The following is a 17,437-nucleotide window of genomic DNA, read 5'->3' on the forward strand; positions in this document are numbered from 1 at the left end:
TACATGGATCTTACTCACTGCCTTGGGGTATTGGAATATTAGAAGGTCAAATGAAAAAATCCAGAAAAGCAAATGCTCTAATAAAAAAGACAAAGGGGGCACCTGGGTGGCTCAGTCAGTTGAGCATTTGACTCTTGTTTTTGGCTCAGGTAATGATCTCAGGGTTGTGAGATCGGGCCCTATATCAGGCTCCAGGCTCAGTGTGGAATCTGCTTCAGATTACTTCTCCTTCTCTCTCTGCTCCTCCCACCCATGGGCTGTCTCTCTCTTTCCCCCTCTAAAATAAACAAATAAATCTTAAAAAAAAAACAAAAACAAAAAAAAGAGGCAAAAGATCTGAAAGATACTTTGCCAAGGAAGATATATGTTGACAAACACATGAAAAGCCAATCAACAAATTGTAATAACAAAATGAAAATTAAAACCGTAATGAGGTACAGCTATCCACTTATTAGAAAGACTAAAATCTAAAAAAAACAATGCCTAATGTGTACAAGGATCTCAAACAAAAGGAACTCTCATTCAGTAGCAATGGAATGCAAAATTGTAACCCACTTTCAAAAACAGATTGTCAAGGTTTTGTTCTTTTCATTTTTAAGTTGTGCATAGATTTACATAACACAGCAATCATAAACCTAGGCATTCATCCAAATGAATTAAACATTTATGTTCAGGGCAGCCCCGGTGGCTCAGCAGTTTAGTGCCACCTTCAGCCCAGAGCGTGATCCTAGAGACCCGGGATCGAGTCCCATGTCGGGCTCCCTGCATGGAGTCTACTTCTCCCTTTGCCTGTGTCTCTGCCTCTCTGTGAATGTGTGTGATCTCTCATTAATAAAAAAATAAAATATTTTTTAAATTATGTTTACACAAAAATATGTACATGAAAGTTTGCAGTAGCTTTATTCATAATCACTAGAACTAGAAGTAACCAAGATGTCTTTCAAAAGAGGAATGAAAACATGCACAGAATACAATGCCATTCACTGATGAAGAGGAATGAGGTATTGATTCATTCAACATCGATATATCTTAATAGCATTTTACTAAGTGAAAGCATCTGGACCCAAAAGTTTACACATTGCACGATCCTTTTTTTTTAACATAGCATTCTACAAAAAAGCAAAACTATAGAATGGAAAGCAAATCACTGTTGCCAGGGATTGATAGGGTAGGTTGGCTATGAAGAGAACACACATGGGAACTTTTAGAATGATGACACTTGTCTGTATGGTGCTGAGGGGGTGGATCCATGCTAGTGTATATTTATCAAAATCCAAAGGATTACACATCACAAAAGAGAATTCTGACCTCTAAAGAATAAATCCAAACTCATACATGTGCATATACAGTCTAGCCCAGGATGCAGCAGTGCAGAATGTGACCACTGAATCTAACTCTTCAGTTGTATGATACAACTTCATTGAAATAGGTGTTGTGCAGAGCTGACCTAAGAAACCCTGGAAAACAGTTTGACTGGGAACTGTAAGCATAAAGACAAAAGGAACTCTTCATGAAGATTAGTCCTAGGAGCTCCAGGAACAGTATATTTGAATACTTTTTATAAACTCTATACAGTCAAAATATATAATATTTTTCAAAATTAGTGAATTGCCTAGGCTAAATCTGATTTATCATGTTAACAGAGTTGAACTACCTTATTAATCTAATAGGTAGTTAAATTTTGTGTGCAGTATTATGCTTCAGTTTATTATGTGGTTGGAGATATGAGAGGTTAATACTATCTGTGGTGTTCAAGTAGACAGCAATGGAATGGAGAAGAAAGTAATCTACTGACACTCTCTTAGCACAAATATCAGAACTTGATAGACTACTGTTAATTCAAGAATTAATAAACAGAAAAATCCAATGTTTGGATTCAAAGGTTTTCTGTGACTTGAAGACAGAAACTATCCTAAAACTACAAAGCAAGATAAGTGTAAGATAAATATTTACAACAGAAAACCAAAGAAAAATCTAGATTGTACCTGCATTATAGAAAAAAAAAAAAAACGAGAAAGAAGAAACGTAGGAAGGAAGGGAGGGGAGAATATCAAATAAATATGTGTTCATAAAACAGTGAATTGGGTAACATAAATGTTAACAATCAAAATAAAATGAAAATTGATCAAGAAAGTTATAATAAAAAAGAAAAATTATGACAAGCAGTAATGAGAAAATTTGAAATATTCAAAAATATGAATATTTTAATAATTCTCAAAAATTTGAAAGTCCTAGAATTAGGAAACTAAAACCAGACTAGAAAAGGTCTCAAGATAAAAAGAAAAAAGAGAAGCAAAATGAATACTTTAAAACAACAAAGGAAATGATAGACACAGGCAAATAAGACAAACCAAATAAGAGGTTGTCTAAGAAGGAACCAGGTTAGATTTTAAAATGCAAGAGAAGTCATATCACTGAAAGAAAGAACATAACATTATTCAGTTTCTTGACTAAATTAAGTTTTAGAAACGTGCAGCAACTTGTACTATATCATCAATACAACATAATATTTTTTTCTTTCTGTACCTAAACCACTTTGGCAAGAAAACTGGAATATTATATTTATGTCTTTACTACTATGGTGAAAATATATACTGATTTGTAACATAACAATAGAAACTGAGATAGTATCAGTAACGGCTGAATGCTTACAATGTGCCAAGCACTGCATTACTTTACTTGATCTTTCTTACAAACCTAAGTAGCTGATACTTATTATACCTACATTATACATGAGTTATTAATATTTAAAAAGATCAAGTAACTTTTCCATGGTAAAATGGCTAATGTGTAGTTAAGCTGCAGTTCAACATGTCTACTCTTAAATCAGAGCTCTGAAATTTTACTCTATACTGTTTCTTGTATAAACCCTCTAAATATTAAGGACATTATCATTTCTCATTCATGCATATAAAAAGCTATTACTCAGATTGTTGTTTGCAATTTAGTTTATGTTTTTAATGACATCAAACATTTTTCTTCAATATCTTACATTATATTCATGACTAATAAATCCCTTGCCATCTGATTATGTTAATATCCATGTCAGATTTTAGGAAATATTTTAATACTTTAAGCTCTAACTTATTTAAGAAAATCTATCTGATATTTATTTCAATTTTGCTATAAAGTTGGGATATAAATTAATAATTAATAATGGGTTAGATTTTCAGTACTATTTTACCACACACACACACCCATTCCCTACTAGTTAGTAATTCTTGCACATGATTTATGAGATATTTTAAACACTAGAAACGGCAAGTAGATATCATTGATCAAAATACCCATTGATGTGTGCTAACAGTTGTGTAATGTCTTTTAAATGTATTTGAATATTTGGAAGATCAGGTTCACAGTTATGCTTCTCTTTGCAAAATATTATGAGCTTACTGATCTGGTTTGTTTTTCTTTTTTTTTTTTTTTTAAATTTTTTTTTTTTATTTATTTATGATAGTCACAGAGAGAGAGAGAGAGAGGCAGAGACACAGGCAGAGGGAGAAGCAGGCTCCATGCACTGGGAGCCTGACGTGGTATTCGATCCCGGGTCTCCAGGATCATGCCCTGGGTCAAAGGCAGGCGCTAAACCGCTGCACCACCCAGGGATCCCTGATTTGTTTTTCTAAGAAGAATCTGTATCAAATCCTGAAACAGACCCTAACTACAGAATGAGTGCTCTTTTTTTATTTTTAAGATTTTATATATTTATTCATGAGAGACACACAGAGAGAGAGAGAGAAAGAGAGGCAGAGACACAGGCTGAGGGAGAAGCAGGCTCCACAGAGGGAGCTTGACGCAGGACTCACTCCCCAGACTTCAGGATCATGCCCTGAGCTGAAGGCAGATGCAAAACCACTGAGCCACCCAGGTGTCCCCAGAATGAGTGCTCTTAAACTCATGATTTTGCTGTTTCTATGAGATAGATAGATGATGGATAGATAATGTAAATAATATACATATTTCTATTAATATATAAAATATACTCCAAAAATGCACAAAATATACAGAGACCTAAATGAATTATTGCAAATGGAATATCTATATTGTTCAGAAACCTTTCTTGGGCCTCTTCCCAGTCACTAATCTCTCTTTTCCAAGAAGTCACCACCATCTTGACTTCTAAATTAGTAGATTAGTCTGAATTTTAACATTGTATATTTTATCTATATAAAATATATAATTTGTATTGAATTTACTTGGGCTTCCAAAACAGAATGCTACAACTGCCTGGCTTAAATAGCATAAATTAATTTTCTCATAGTTCAGCAGGCCAAGATTAAAGAGTCTTTTCTGAGGCCTCGCTCCCTGGCTTATAGATGGCCATATCCTCACATGGTTTTTGTCTGTGAGAGCACATCCTTGGTGTCTTATGTAGATATATCTATCTTATGTAGGCCTTGTTTTATTTTATATCTGGCTTCTTTAACATTATACTTATGGAATTTGTAAATGTGGTTCTTTGTAGCTGCAGTTAAGTCATTTTCATTCTTGCATATCGTTCCATTTTATTAATGTATCATTTTAAAATCTATTCTACTCCTAATATTTGGGTTTATTTCTGGCTTCGGATAGTAAGAGTATTTTAGTTATGTACATTCTCACACAAGACTCTTGGAATGCATATGTAAACTTCTTGTTTGAAGTTTATAAACTTCTTGAGTTTATACCCAAGTTTGAAATTACTGGGTCACAGATTACATGATCAATCTCAAAAGATAAGCCAAACTGTTTTTCAAAGTTGTAACAATTAACATTTTCTCCATCAGTGCATGAGAGTTCCTGATATTCCATATATTTGCCAATATTTGGTACCATCATTTTTTTAATTAGGCAGTGACTCAGTGGTGAGTGTGACTGGTATCTCATTAATCTCTTCTTTAATCAGTATCTCCCCTACTAATAATGAGGTTAAGCAGATTTTTTCTATGTTTATTACTAATTGGATGTCTTCTTTTGTTGAAGTGCCTGTTCAAGTATTTGGCGGATCATTATATTGGAAGTCTTTATTTTTCTTTCTAATCCATAGGAATCTTTTTTCATTTTGGATATGAATTCTATCACATATATAAGTTGTAGTAGTTTGTTTTTTCACTCTCCGAATGGTATGTTTTGATTAACAGAAATTTTACAATTTAATTTAGTTTGTCAACTTTTCCCCTTTATGGTTAATTTTTTTTTGTGAGCTGTTTAAAATGCTTTTCCTAATTCAAGGTTATGAGACTATTTTTCTATATCTTCAGAAGTTTATTTGGGCATTCATATTTTGGAACTATAATCTCTATAATTCATTGATCCAGTACCATTCACTTAAAAGGCCATTCTATCACCCCCGCTCTGCAATGCTGTTTTTGTCATCAGGTAAGTGCTCATAAGCCACAAAAACACACCAATGAATCTTAAATCATACTGATAAGTAAAAGAAACCAGCCTGAAAAAGCTACACACTATACAATTCCAATTATATGACTTTCTTAAAAGGCAAAAATATAGACATAATAAAAAGATCAGTGGTTCCCAGGGGTTCAGGGCTGAGAGGTGAACTACAGGAGATATTTTGGGGTAGTGAAATCATCCTGTAACATACTGTAAAGGTAAATATAATAAATCAAACATTGCCAAAACCACAGAATTTTATAGCACAATGACTGAACTTTAATGTATGTAAAGTTTAAAAAAAATGGAAATCCCAAGGTGGAATTCAGAGTAAGAGAAAAGAATCTAAATGTAGGCCAAATGTATGAAACAACCTCACCAAAGAGGGTAGGGGAATAAGGTGCTGACCTCAGTAACCTTGGAAATGAGTGGAATTTATAAGACTAAAGCAAAAGGAAGAGTATGTAAAAATTATACTGTAGTTGATAAAGTTTTTCTGTCCTAGGGATGCCTGGGTGGTTCAGTAGTTTAGTGTCTGCCTTTGGCTCAGGGTGTGATCCTAGAGTTCTGGGATTGAATCCCGTATCAGGCTCCCTGTGGGGAGCTTGTTTCTCCCTCTGCCTTTATGAATGAATAAATAAATAAATAAAGTTTTTCTATCCTACAGGGTACTGTTGAACAATTCTGAAAACTTAAATTGAATAATTAATTGAATAATTAAGTAAACAGTAGATGGTAGAAGATGGGTTTTTCACTGGTGCACCGGGAAGTTAGAGAAAACCAAGGGGAAGATCTTAGAATCATTCTTGTTTGTTTTTTAAAAATATTTTATTTAAATTCAATTTATCAACATATAATATAACACCCAGTGCTCATCCCATCAAGTAGAATCATTCTTGAGAGTTCGATACATCAGTATGATGTCATGTTTAGCTTGACAGAGATAGTTTCAAATGGAAATATTTAGATATATGAATATATAGGTGGGCCAGTATACACACATGTATCTCCTTGCTCTTTCAGCCAGGGAGGCCTAGAAGTAACAATATCCTAGTTCCAAGAAGCATACCAAGTGCCCAGACCCTGGTTTCTGATACTACTTCCTCTTTAAAAGAAGCCAGGGATCATTTGAGAAATGGATGATTTGAGGACTGGGGTAGCAAATACACAAGACGATCCTGGAACATCTTGTGGTGGCAGAAAGTAAGAAAGTGCTAAAAACCAAACAAACATGCAAACACATAATGTCCAAGTGACAAAGGAATAAATGGAAAGAGCTTCCATAGTCCAAAATCTGGAACAATTTGAGCCATAACGTAAACAAAGCAGTATTGGATTTTAACCTAAGGTATAAAACACACACCCATGAGTCTGTACTGATGTAAACAAGTTATTGAGTAATTTAATAAATGGAGAGAAGAGAGAAATCTTCCATTCAGAAGAATTTCAGATCACTCATATAATTACTCTACCCTTAGTAAAAAACAGTAGAGCTCTTCATCCCCTATCTTTGGGCCGCAGATAGTGATTTTCTCCAACAGTGAGGAAGAAGACTAATTTTACAGTGCAGAAACCTGATGGACACTACCTCAAGCCAGGTAATCAAGGCTAACGTCAACATGGTTAAGTCATATTGATATGAAATGATGAGAATGACAAGTCACTTCTCCAGTTTTCCTCCCCAAAACCTCTCAGTTTCATTACAAGAAAAATGTAATGAAAGTAAAAACAGCTTGCAAAATATCTGACCTATATTTCTCAACATTGTTAAGGTCATCCAAAACAAGGAAAATCTGAAAAGCTGTCACAACTAAGAGGAGCCTAAGTAGACACAGATACTAAAATGTAATGTGGTATTCTCTATGTAATCCTGGAAAAGAAAAGAACATTAAGAAAAAGCTGGAACACTTGAATAAAGTATGGACTTTAGTTCCTAATAATATATCAATATTGGTTCATTAATTGTGACAAATGTACTGTACTAATGTAAGTTGTTAATAGTAGAAGAAACTGCATCTGGGTTCTATAGGAACTATGGTACTATCCTCAATATAATTCTATAATTCTAAAAACATTCTAAAATGAAAAATTATATTTTAAAAAAGCAATGATACAAAGACCTCAGTAACAAAAAATGTTTAGCAATTTTAATCTTGTTTTCAAGTTTGTTCTTAGCTTAATTCTATTGTGAAGAACGAATTTCTGCTAAATAATTTCAGAGGTTATCTGTCATAATTTGACTCAGCAGAAGAGTGTTGAAACTTTCTTAGGACTCAATAATTCAATTTTTATCAAATGTTCCAAAACAATATATATTATATATGTATTAAAATCTCCCCAATGTTTATGGATGGTTTTCTTTCTCTTTTAGTTCTTGAATTTTTGCTTTATGTGAATTCTATCATTTAGATGTGATGTTTTATAAATTCTATGATATTATAAATATAAATTATATATAAAATAAACATTTATATATACATATAACATATATATATTAAAATAATTGCATTTAGGATTGTTATAGCTTCTTGGTAAGTCCATTCTTTATTGTGTTGTGTCTCTAAAATCAATTTCCTTTGTCTAATATCAATACAGGAAATAGCAATTTTACATGGTGTTTCCGTGGGTTATTTTTTTTCCTTTTTTTCCCCTTAAACTTATTACCTAAAGTCATCTATACTGATTTTCTAAGAGAATATAGTTGTTTACTTTTAATCTGGCTTGGCAACTTTTGCATTTAATTGAAGTAATCTATTAATGGTAATTGTCAATTGGATACTACTGAATTTAACTCTCCATCTTACTACTGCTCTTTATTTATACCAATTATTTTTCTTGCCTTCTTTTTCACAGATTAACTTTGTTATAACATTTTCCTTTTCTGTTAGCATGACATTTATATACATTTTACTGTTACTTTACTGATTACCCAAGAGGTCATAATATTCATCCTTGATTTATTAATCAATGCAAAGATTTTGGAATATTTCAACGCTATGTTTTCTTTGCCTGACTTTATACTATATTTGTCATGTATCTCAATTCTATGTCCATTTTAATATCTAGAAAACAATATTATTGCATCATTAGTTACCATTAACTTATGGTTAGCCATATATTTAACATTTCTATGGTTCTGCATTCCTTTCTGTATCTCCAGGCTTCTATATGGATTCTTCTAGATTGTCTTTAGAAGGTAGGAATGCTTACCAAATGGAAATAAGAACCCAGAGAAAGCTTTGATTCTTTTCTTTTTTCTGTGAATCAAGTATGAAAGGGTATATTATGTGTCAAACTCCATCCTCCAATAAACATAATCCTGTACGTGTCTGATTCTTACCATGTGAGCTACCCAATCAGCAGGTGGAGAGTTTGAAATTTCCTCCCCCAGCACTTCTTCCAAGGGTATAAAAATATGGACAATATTTTTTCAGCTGTATTGAGTCCAGAAAATAGAGACAAGAAGAAAGTTCTTTCTTGACATTGTAAGGTGATTTTTATTGTTGTATTGAGTGGTCTTTGAGAGAAGAAATTTTTCTATGTTTATGTGTATAAATTATTGATGCCAACCGCAAAATAAAGTGATGAAAATGCCAGTAAAAACAGCATAGTCTTATTTAATTTACATTTAGAAACAAGCAAAAGCCCCCATTTTAAAAAGTAGCTTCTTTTTGTTTGTTTGTTTTTGGTTATTTTTGATAGTCAGCATGTCTGTGTCTGTATGAAATTTCTGAAATATTAACCAGTAGCTTTGATCTCTGCAGTCATTGTTGTTCCTGCTTAACCTAACATTCCCAACCCGTTTAATCACAGGTGTTCATTGCTTCAGGAAGAGTAGGTTATGGACCCGAACAAAGATATCTGTTTAGTTGAATGGATTTTCAACTCACATCAGACACAATAGACTGAAGGCAAACAATTTTTGATTTGCAACAACTAGGCACTTGAGAGAAAGAAAAATTTGCTTTGAATTTAAAAAGGGCTTGGTTTGGCTTGGTTTAACTCTAATCAGCTCATGATACAGAACCTGACTTTCTGGATGATGAGGTTATTAACCAATCAGAAAAGAACACAAGATAGGGCAGAGGATCAGTTTCCCTGCTGCAAATATATATTGATATATGCCGATATATATTGATATATATGCCAATATATATTGTTATATATATTGATCATATATATATATATATATATATATATATATGACTGAAAAAATGATGAGTGAATAGGGAGAATATGAGAAGGGAGAAAGGGAACTGAAACAACAGTGCCTTGATATGGTTTTATCTTTGGCTGTCATTCAGTATTTAATTTTTTAGTATGAGGTCCTGGAATATAGAAACTGACCTGATAGGTTTAGGAATTTACAGGGAAAAGGAACCAGGCCCCCCTTTACCTGGAACCTTGGAAATATGAAGACTCTCAGTGGGCCTTTGACCATGTTGATATGGTCAAAACAGAGGAAAAATTTTGGTAAGATTGGTCATGACAGACTGACATAGTATCTATTCTTCCTTCATCCTGAGATTTCCCCTGAGTTCTATATCGTGTGAAGAGTTTCCCACATGCCCCAGTGGAGGAGTCAGAAGATAGCAGAGAGTGCTGGATATCACGTGCCCCTGGGTGTGTGGATTGGGGGGTGGGGTAGGGGTGGGAATATACCATTTCACTAAGGATATATACTTGTCAGAGCTGGAGATAAGTCGGGGGTTGATTCACACCTCAAGAGGCTTGTGTCACTACTGTATGTCAAGGCAGAGGCTTAGTCCAAGAGAGATACAGGCAGAAATGGCCAACCTCTCAGGGACAAGCACCATGTACGGACTTTGCTGACAAGTATAATAATAAATTATTACAATGGTGGGTGCAGTGGGAAAAGAGGCAAAACTAGGCAGAAAGTGTCCCCATGACACTGGCCACAGAAATGACCAAGGAAGAACATTGCAAAATCACATGACATTGCCCAGTAACTATGATGTTACATAAGCTTCTGCTGAACACAGATTCCACTAAAGGTAAGGAAAAGCAAGAATTAAGGAAAGAAACCTAAAAATGCTATTTACTCCAAAGAGACTCAGATAATCTGGAAGTAACCAAGTTACTTTTAACAAGCAAGTTTAATTCGATATTGTTCTGGGGCAGAAAATGGGGTTCAATAGCTAAGTGAATCAAACTAGCAGAGAAATAAATACAATTACGTTTTTGCAGATTTGAGTGTGGAGACAATGAATTATAAATCTTCTCTAAACCTAAAAGGAAGAACCAGCAATAATTAACTCATTCTGTATGCACTAGGCATATCATATATTAAAATGTCCTACAGCTTGTACACTGGAACCAATAGTAGAACACGACTATGTATCTTCAAATTGACTTTCAAATCCAAGATAGCCTCACCTAACTTTAGTGAGAGGGAAAAAAAACACCACAACAGTAATTTATTCTGTTCTTCCTTTTTTTTCTCCAATATTGCAGTTCACAATACAGTCATATGAAACTGTCTGAAAATTATAGTCAGGATTTCCTTAATCTGTATTTTGTATGCTGTAGTTCAATTTTATTTAAATTTTGCTATAGTTCTTGATTAAAAATCTATTATACATGATTGTTAAATTTATCAAATTTGAATATAAATCTTAAAGAAAAGAATAAACATATAGCAAGTATACCAACCAATTTAGGTATTTTTTCCGCATTCACAACTAAGCAGTGGACATTGAGTCAGCAGTAAATTTATGTCTCTCAGATCATTCCTCATCTTTAATTATATGTCATATTCTCTTTTCTGATTCCTACAACTAAGATTTTACCATTTGCCTGTCCACTTCCCTCATTCATCATTCTGATTTTTGTTTTTTACATCTACTCATTTTGACTCAAATTTGTTCCATGCTAAATGACATTTAATGCCTGAAACAGAAATTGATCCTACAAACATGTTTCATTTAATTTGCTTTCAATAGTCTCTACACCAATGGCTCAAAATAAATTTACAATAAAAATCAAGGTAACACTTGAGGACTAAGTGTTCAAATATACTTAATCCTAAACTAATTTAAAAATAATTTTTAATAAAATAATAGTAATATGAATTTAAAAATTAAGCTTTCCACACTTTCACTGAAAATGAAAGATATAATCAGTTAACATTCTGCTCTGTGTCACTTATCTCCTTTTCTATAGAGTGCTCTACTGAATTCCTTCCACAATGTTTTCTCTTAGTTTATCTTCTTGATTGTGTTTTACAAATTCATTAAGGTTTTTAAAATGGCTGTTTGCTGCGTCCATTCCAATACTGAACATTTTGCGGGAGGTAAACTGATATCCTCTAGTTACAAAACATCTTGTTAATCTGAACTAAGACAAATATATAGCTTTGCATACGTGAAACTGGCAAAAACCCTTTCCATCTGTCTTTTTTAAATATAGCTTCTGCCAGACGATTTATATGGAAGTAAAATAGTAGCAAGTCAAGGTGAAATCTTTGCAGAAGCCTCTGCTTTTAGGGCTCCTGGTTCCTGACTTCAGAAGATTCATATTCTTTCGATGTTACTTAATAGGATTTAAATTTTGTCTTCAAAATTGAGATTGCTAAAGGAACTGCTACCTATGCACGGTGATAGGCTTCAAGATTACAGAAAAGCAGACAGATGTTTGCTCAAGGCAGGATTTTGAACTTTCTCCTGTGTCTAGATAAGCAGTTGTTGAAGACCTCAAGGTCTGTACAGAACAGCATTTCCAAGGCCTGGCAACAGAACTCAGTAAGCGGTTTCAATGAACAGGAAAGGAAGAACAGCAAGGAGTAACACGTTGAGAAGTGAATGAGAGTGGAGAAAAAAGGTCTATATTACGTTTCAATCAATTTGAAAGAGAAAAACAAAAAAGATGGTGTAGTAGCTTGAAAAGGGTATGAGCCCCTGGAAAGGTAGTTTGTTCAGAATTGTACTAAGCAAGGCTGGGCAACCCTAAATTCTCAGAGGCTTAGAACTACAAGGATGTTTTCTTGTTCACACTACATATCCTGCTGGTCAGAGACTCAGGTTAATGTAGCAACTGCCTTTTCAAAGGTCCTAAGCTGCTGGGTCACAGAAAAAGATAGAGATCTGGCAATAAATTGCTCATCAGGTAATGCCTTATTTCACAGCTGCTTGTAACTCATTGTCTGTAACTCATTACCTAGCCCCAACTAAACCACCAAGAACCACAAAATGAATTCCTATCATTTGACCTAAGCATGGAGAGCTGGAAATATTTGAAAACAGCAGAGAGTATTACTATGAAGAACTTGGAAAGGAAAAAGACAATGGAGAGGAAATAAAAATAGCAAATGTGAGAGCAGTCTTTGTTAGAACAAAATACAAGAGCAGGGAAATAGAGGAAACTTAGTGTCAAGGTAGAGGAGTCCTCTTTCTCTGAGACGACAGAAAGTATTTTATTTTATTTTTTTGACAGAAAGTATTTTAAAGTAAAAACTGAGTTTAAAGGTAGGAAGGGTTAGAAGTTGAGAAGACCTTTTCTTACCACTCAGTGTCTCCTATGAAAGAAGATTTTTTACTTAGAATAAGGGGGGTGATTAGGAAAAAACTCACTTAAAATACTGGCCAAGGGGATCCCTGGGTGGCGCAGCGGTTTGGCGCCTGCCTTTGGCCCAGGGCGCGATCCTGGAGATCCGGGATCGAATCCCACGTCGGGCTCCCAGTGCATGGAACCTGCTTCTCCCTCTGCCTATGTCTTTGCCTCTCTCCCTCTCTCTCTCTCTGTGTGTGTGTGTGTGTGACTATCATAAATAAATAATAATAAAAAAATTTAAAAAAAATACTGGCCAAGTTCTGGAAAATTGGTAAACATCGATGATGTAGAAGCAAGTAAGAAATATTAAACAATACCCAGTGCTGGGGACCCAGTTGAAGTCTAGGACCACACATGTCACAGTCTGAAATCTTCTTTTTAGGATAAGTGGCCTGGAGTCAGAAGCAAAGAAAGCAGTAAGTAGGGCAGTCCCGGTGGCTCAGCGGTTTAGTGCCGCCTGCAGCCCAGGGTGTGATCTTGGAGACAGAGGATTGAGTCCCACGTCGGGCTTCCTGCCTGGAGCCTGCTTTTCCCTCTGCCTGTGTCTCTGCCTCTCTCTCTCTCTGTGTGTGTGTGTGTGTCTCATGAATAAATAAAATCTTTAAAAAACAAAAAAAGAAAGCAAGCAGTAAGTTACATTCATTCAAGACTCAAGACTGAAGTGGTGAAAGCAGATTAAGAACCAAAGTATAAACATGAGAGGGTTTTGGTGAAATACTTTGAAATTATAGACCATACTTGGAAGGTTTTTGGCAAAAGAAGTATGGTAGATACTTAGAGACTGAAAAACAGGAAGATCCTGGGATTGAAGGTTTCAATATGGAAAAAAAATTATCTGGAAGCAAGAAGGGCAAAAGTAAAATGATGGAAAATCATGATTCTTTTATATATATATATTTATATAATAATTTATATAATATTTATATTTATGTAATAATTTATATTATATCATATTATATATTGTATAAATAGTATAATTAAAATATAAATTTATAAATATATATATAAAAGAATCATGATATTAAAGCTTCCCTCTCTAACAAAGAGCTCCCAAATTTTATGGCTTAGCATGACACATGTTTACTTTTCTTACACACAATGGTTGATAGTGGTGTTTCGAAGTGAGACAGCTTCCCTGGGCAGCTTTCCCTAAGCAATAACCTAAAGGGATCCAGGCTCCTTGCTTTTTGTGGAAGAAAACATTTCACGATTTTTTGCTTTTTCAATCATGAAGGCAGGGAAGAGAGAGTATGGAAGATCACAAAGGATGATTATGAGGCCAGGTCTATATAGGCTCTTCCTAAAATTATTGAGCCAGATCTATTTTTCTTCACCTAAAAGTAAATACATTCAGAAATATAGTCTTATGTTCTAAGAAGGAAAATGAAAAATGGAACTGTGATCTTAGAATATTCTCTATCCCATGTCCTCTCTTCTGATCACAAATCATGCAATAGCTATTCCTACATCTAGAAGATATGATCTTTCCAAGGAGACAATCCAAGTCCCCACTAGTCCCCATATCTAACACAAAGTTCAATATTTCTTATTTTTGTACAAACTTTTGCATGAAGTTTATATGTAGCTCACAGTGTTCCATATTTATTGGTATCATGTAATAAGTAGGTAATGTTTCAAAATAATCATGAAAATAATAAGAAAAAAAGTTTATATTGTAGCTCTGCTTTGTCCAGTAACCTAGAAACTTCAAAGACAGCATATCTGCCCACACACTCCTCACATCCATACACATTCACAAGCTCAATATATAGTGGTGGAGTAGGGAAAAATCTACTACAATAACACTTTTGTTTGGAAAACTTAGACTGGAAGATACATTATGGTTAATAGTCCATAACACTTTTGAAATCCCGCTGGGAAGACATCAAGAATGCCCCCTAGCCCAAGGTTGATGATACCCTTTAATAATGCTTTGATTCTGCTCACCTGAAAGAACACCTTTTTGTTCTTTGTTCTCAATGGCTCCTGACCCTACCTTTATTATCCTTCTTGTCCATTATCTTCCTTGGTCATATACGATATGTGTGTGTGTTGGTGACATCCTCACTTCAGGACCATGGAATTTTCAAAACCTGTAAATACTCATGGAATGTTGCAGGCCCAGTGCACTTTTAAACTTGAAGAATTCAAAGCTTTATTAAACCAGGTACATTTTTTTTCTTTTGCTATATGATTCACTCAAACCTAGTGGATTTTTTTATCTATTTGCTTTTAACCTCTGTCGTGTGCTGGTAATCACACTCAAAGTTTTTTCTTAGATGTTTCTAGACTCCCAGTCCTGACCCCTTTGCTTTCTACTATCATTCCCTCTTTGAAATTATAGCAGAAGGTCTCTGGAAAATAATAATAACTAGGAAGCCCACAACCTTCTCTTGACCTTTTCCCTGAGTCACTTATTACTTCCTTTAGCTGAGATGGTTGACCTAGCTTTTGTTTCACAAAGTCTTCTAAAAAGCATTTCTTAATATTTTAGGGCTGGAAGATGTTGACTTCTTCAACCCAGGGAAACACAAAATGTCTGTCCTTCCTCTGTGCACTTTCATATCTGCTTGTAAACTGGTTAATTATCTCCCAAGCTCAAGTTTTGCTTTCATTAACTTACCAAATGTAGCTAGAAATAATCAACATATATTGTTCTGTTCCTTTCTTACCTACAGTTAACAGGTCAGTATCTCTGTAATCTGCCCTCCTCAATTACTACAGCCAATCATTTTACCAATATTCTTTTCTGTTTCTACTGCTGGATGGCAATTTTTCCAGAATCTGTTATCAATGCTCTTGCTGTTGTAGGAAGGCACTACTTCGAACTATCAGTTTCTATATTTCTCACCAAAACTAATACCTATGCAAAAGCTCAGTGACTTGTCATAAATAAAGGTGTGCACAATCATATATATATATGGTATGTATATACATGCACATACATATATGTTTATACACACATATAATATACACAATGAAGTTTTTCTTAACCAGTACAAAGTCCAATGTTTCTTATTGGATGAATTTCCTGGATAGCTCTCTCTCAAAAGGTAATTTCAGAGATCATTGCTTTGTTACCTTTTCTTGCCACCATCCACCAAATAATCAGACTCCTGAGCTGGATTCCATGCAACTGGCCAGCCTGTAGGAAGACACAAAGAAGCACAGAGAATTGTGTGGGGATTTTAGAGACAGAATGGCAGGTAATTATAGCACTTAGTAACCACATTGTATTGACCAGAAATATTTACATGATTCACTTGGATTGAAGCTGTCTAGGGAAATATATCTTTATTTGGGCTCTGGAGGAAAATAAAATAATGCATTAAACACATAGCAGTGCCCCTGGTGTGTGTGTGTATATGTATGTGTGTGTGTATACACACACACACATACATATACACACACACATATATATGTATATATATTGTATATTTGTATAAATACATAAGCGATGATATATATTTATGTAAATACATTTTGTTATAAGTCACTTAAATATTCCCTAGTTCTTGTTTCGAAATGTCACAAGTCTATTTTTTAGTCTATTTCTCACTAATTCTAATCCAAAACTATTTCTAATTACTATTTTCAATTAGTGTGAATTGTCTTCTGTATAGGAAAATTAAAAAAAAACATAATCATTATTTCATTGTTTTATATAATTTTACATGTCATCCAAAAAACAAACTATGAAATAAGCAAAACATTAGATGAAATGATAGCTTAAAAATGAAAGTACATAATTTAAAATACTTGTCCACTTTGAATTTGCTTTTTTCTTCACATTTTGCTCTATCGTGATATTGAATCTCCTTTTACAGTTCAATTCCTACTGTTGATGCTGGTCTCATGAAAACCAACTAGTATATCTGCATATCAACAGTAATTAATTTCTGAGAACTTTGATACAAATAGATCTCCATCTGTCCTAGGATTAACATAGTTTTTATTCACATTTATGTAAGAGATAAGAAAGAAGTTTCAAAAATCATGGATCATGTTGCTGGTTATAGGGAATGAAGAGGCCGACTAAACTATCTAAATACTTGTAGTTTACAGGAAGTGGGTACAGAAAGAGCAGCAGATCACAGGTATTTCTAAAGGCTTTGCATTGAGTACTTTGGCATATACTTGCAAATACCCTAGATTGCGCTGGCAAGCCCCAAAGAGTATAGAATCAACATGAACTGACATAAGATCAGACCACATTTAACTATTACAACACTTTGATCTGTTCCATTCTATCACAGAGTGATAGGATCTTTCATGTTGAGTCTCTTCTTTCAAGAAATACCTGAAGCCTCTTTTAATAGACTTGCCTGATTGAGTCAGGACTATCCAGGACACTCTCCCTTCTGATGAACTCAAATTCCTTCTGCTTTGGGGCTTCAGCAGCATTTAGACTAGGTCAGCAGATCAGAGAGTTAAGTCTGGATAGGGAAGGAATAAACATAGGGGAAAATGGATACAGATGGAAAAAATGAATATG

The sequence above is a fragment of the Nyctereutes procyonoides genome, unplaced genomic scaffold (assembly GCF_905146905.1).
Source record: "Nyctereutes procyonoides isolate TBG_1078 unplaced genomic scaffold, NYPRO_anot_genome, whole genome shotgun sequence".
In the NCBI taxonomy this organism is placed as follows: Eukaryota; Metazoa; Chordata; class Mammalia; order Carnivora; family Canidae; genus Nyctereutes; species Nyctereutes procyonoides.